This window comes from Cyprinus carpio, chromosome A21, assembly GCF_018340385.1.
Source record: "Cyprinus carpio isolate SPL01 chromosome A21, ASM1834038v1, whole genome shotgun sequence".
NCBI classification, from domain to species: Eukaryota; Metazoa; Chordata; class Actinopteri; order Cypriniformes; family Cyprinidae; genus Cyprinus; species Cyprinus carpio.
The window spans coordinates 21668142-21672843 of record NC_056592.1 but is presented as its reverse complement, the minus strand read 5'-3'; positions in this window follow the sequence as shown (position 1 = coordinate 21672843).

Sequence of the window (4702 nt, the reverse complement as noted above, 5' to 3'; positions counted from 1 at the left end):
TTAAAGGATTTTTTGTAAAGTGAAGGGAACTAAAAATATCCTGTTGGCACATTATAACATTATTAGGCCAGCCGTTATTATTTCTGAATGTAATAAAATGCAACTTATACATTACTTATATATATTTTTTTTCCCTCTCAAAAACTTAATTTATTTTTTAGCCTGTTTAAAAATAAATAAATAAAAAATGCAGCAAACGAAAATAGGCGATTAATCGGTTAAAATTTGTTACTGTGGGTTAACAGTAATTATAATTATTATATACTTAGGAACAGAGTCTGGGCCTAATCTAGGCTATCCAGTGTTTTTTATTTTAATTTATTTTCATTGCATCTGAAAATGACTTTGTGCAGCACATTCACTTCGCACGCTCAACCTGCCTCGCGCGTTGCTCAGCTGTGGACAATTTCAAAATGTTTAATATATAGGTTGATGTCCCATTTTATACAGGAATTGTTCATTTAAAAAAAAAAAAAAAATTTACATTATAACTTAAAAACTAATTAACATTTTAAACAATATAATTAGAACTATTTAACATGCACTGTGACATTTTACCCTTTTAACTTATAAACTCCTTGAGATTTTAAAGTCAGTTTAATAGTATCGAAGTTCAAGTTTAAAAAAAAGGATTAATATGCAAAATGTCAATATTCTCATATATTAGGCCTATATTTTAATTTATATTTTAAAATTCCTTTAATAAAAACAACATGCATTTTTGTTATTCATTACCTGTCCTTTATTTTGACAGACAACTTCTTGGGAAAATATATTTGTCTGTACACTGATTAAGAAATTGTTGCGTGTTTTATAAATTATTTTCTTTATTTTAGTAAAACCTGAGGCACTGTATAATTTCGTTCCCATTATTTAGGCCTAATTAAAACAAGAAACGAATAAATTAAACCTGCACGATTTAGCTAAATCATTGAAAGTCTAAAGAATGGACAGATTAATAAAACGTTCTCATGTTTAAACTCAAATTCTCTCATTATAATCAACAAAAATACACACGATGTAAATAAGAGCTTCATTAATTGACAACTTCAGTGATTTTAAAGGGAGCCTTCTTTACTTGCTTTCATATAATTTAAGTAAAAAAATAAAATTGCAGCCACATTTAAATGCAGGTGTGTAAATTTGTCTGCGTGCAAGATTTGCGCGGCGCAAGTCATGCTGAGTGCACGCGCAGCATTTATTCTTATTTGTTTTATCTTCATTACAACTCTTGTTTGGTTTTATTTTGGATAATTGCATGTAAAAAATAATTTATGTTGTAATGCATATGCAAAATGTGAATTATTATTCATATTCAAGTGTTTGTGCGAAAATTATTAATGCGCATACAGGACAGGGAGGCGCACTCTAGATCACTTGATTTTTTTCCTGATAATGAATTAACTTAAAATTGTGGTGTCTCACATACATGAGAAATATATCAGCAGAAAGCTTGAAATGTCTTTAAAAACGAATCAATTCAGAACGAAAGCATTATGTAATCTGTGAAGGTTGTATTTCTCTTTAAAGGCGAGTCCATGTGGATAAAGTCAGCACTGTGAATTTCGTCTTGCAGCCGACAAGAAAAAAATTGTTTATTAATAAATAATTAAAATGTCTAATTTTTTACAATTATTGGGCTACTTCTGCCTGTGCTTTGTGGCAAACTTAATGCATGTGCTTGAGCGCAGAATATATTCAGGCTCATTATGGATTATAGATGTAAATTTAATATAAACCTGCGATTAGTTTAATAATGACAAATGAAGGACTAGTAACTAGAAAAATCTTACGTGGGGGGCAGACCTATTAAATACACTCTAGACATCTCTGTTAAAGCTTTTAAAGCATTTTATACGCGTTTCACATCCTTAACATTGATGACACATCCTTAACAACGCCTGTCTTTAAAATTGAAAAAATTGAAATTGAAAATTGAAATAAAATTGATATTTTATGTTTTGAGAATGGCCAACCCTTCTCTGCAGATATTGTTGCTTCTGGTTTTGTGCATAGTAGTCAAAATTTGAAGTGGATCAAAACCTTTCACCAAAAAAAAAACCAAAACCTTTCTTCAAAGTTGCCCTAAAACCAAAATGACGAGGCAATCGTACTATCTAAACCTGTTCTGCAAGTTTGATACCCTCATAAGACACTGTGCATATTAAAGACCAAGAGATTCACACCTTCACGACCCCCACAAGCTATACAGAACTACACCCCAACCCCCCTCCAGCTGAACTGAATTTGGTCTGTTTTTTTGGCTGTGAGGAACGGTGTGTTGTCATGTTACTGGGGTGAAACATGCCTGCACTCACAGCAGAACTACTCTTTTTATTCATTATTTTCCCGCAGCCCATATTATTATTATCACTAGACCAAAATAATAACAAATTATCAATTGATAATTAATCATTATTTTACGAAAATCATTGTTATTTGTGATCGTAGCATTTGCGGAAGGCTTTAAGACCAAGCGGAGTCCTCCATCAGCTGCTCCCGCTTTACAGCGCGCGGGACTCGCGCTCACTGACCCAGCTTCAAAGTCCGAATACAACTTACTGATCATGAGCCCAACATTTAGCAAGACAGAAAAACATTCAGTCTACCTAAAGGAAGATGTATTTCATTGTAAGTTAATGCTGTTAAAATACAGAGTTAAAATGGAGAGAGAGAGAGAGAGAGAGAGAGAGAGAGAGAAATAAAAAAAAAAAACGTGTTGCTATTCCTAAACTTGGACCTCATTATATTGAAGTACAAATCCAAACACCAGAAGCAACCTACACTCTCTCAGTGTTCTTTCATTGAAAATTATGTTTTTTTGTTTATTCACAGGCTATATGGTTGAAAAATATTTTAGTTCAAAACTTTAAGTGCCATTGTTAAAAAAAAAAATGCTTTATTGGCTAACGTTTCATAGACCTTCAGTTGTTATGCTTTAAAATCCCATACCATTTGTAAATTCACAGTATTTTCACCTCCTAAATCACTAACCTTTAAAGTCACAATTCTATAATGGTAAAATTTACTCAGGCCGATGGCACTTTTAAATACATTAAATTTTATTTTTATTTATTTATTTATTTTATTTTATTTTTTTGAATAATTGTAGCCTACATAAATAGGTGAAGCAAAACAAATATGAATAATATTTGGATCGTCCCTTATTTTTTCCCTTATTTTCTTAAAGAATAAACACTTATTATCTACAAGAATAAACATGATAACATATTATTAATTCATAGAAATAATTTAAGCAATTAAAACCTGATAACATATTATCAATTCATAGAAATAATTTAAGCAATTAAAACCTTTTTTTTAAAACTTGAACTTCAATACTATTAAACTGACTTTAAAATCTCAAGGAGTTTATAAGTTAAAAAGGGTAAAATGTCACAGTGCATGTTAAATAGTTCTAATTATATTGTTAACAAGTTAATTTAGACTAACAATATAATTCGATTTTTTTTTTAAATTTTTTTTTTTAAATGAACAATTCCTGTATAAAATGGGACATCAACCTTTATATCAAACATTTTGAAATCGTCCACAGCTGAGCAACGCGCGAGGCACGTTGAGCGTGCGAAGTGAATGTGCTGCACAAAGTCATTTTCAGATGCAATGTAAATAAATTAAAATAAAAAACCCTGGATAGCCTAGATTAGGCCCAGACTCTATTATAGTATATAATAATTATAATTACTGTTAACCCACAGTAACAAATTTTAATGTATAAAATGCTTTAAAAGCTTTAACAGAGATGTCTAGAGGGTATTTAATAGGTCTGCCCCCCACGTAAGATTTTTCTAGTTACTAGTCCTTCATTTTTCATTATTCAACTAATCAGAGGTGTATATTAAATTTACAACAATAATCCATAATGAACCTTAATATATTCTGCGCTCAAGCACATGCATTAATTTTGCCACAAATCACAGGCAGAAGTAGCCCAATAATTGTAAAAAAAAGGAGACATTTTAATTATTTATTAATAAACAAATGTTTTCTTGTCGGCTGCAAGATGAAATTCACAGTGCTGACTTTATCCACATGGACTCGCCTTTAAAGAGAAATACAACCTTCACAGATTACATAATGCTTTCGTTCTGAAATGATTCGTTTAAAAGACATTTCAAGCTTTCTGCTGATATATTTCTCATGTATGTGAGACACCACAATTTTAAGTTAATTCATTATCAGGAAAAAATTCAAGTGATCTAGAGGGCGCCTCCCTGTCCTGCATGCGCATTAATAATTTTCGCACAAACACTTGAATATGAATAATAATTCACATTTTGCATATGCAGTACAATGTAAATTATTTTTTACATGCAATTATCCAAAATAAAACCCAAACAAGATTTGTAATGAAGATAAAACAAATAAGAATAAATGCTGCGCTTGCACTCAGCATGACTCGCGCCGCGCAAATCTTGCACGCATGCACACCTGCATTAAAATGCGGCTGCAATTTTATTTTTTTACTTAAATTATATGAAAGCAAGTAAAGAAGGCTCCCTTTTAAAAATCACTGAAGTTGTCAATTAATGAAGCTCTTATTTACATTGTGTGCATTTTGTTGATTTTAATGAGAGAACTTGAGTTTAAACGTGAGAACGTTTTATTAATCCGTCCATTCTTTAGAATTTCAACGATTTAGCTAAATCGTGCAGGTTTAATTTATTCGTTTCTTGTTTTA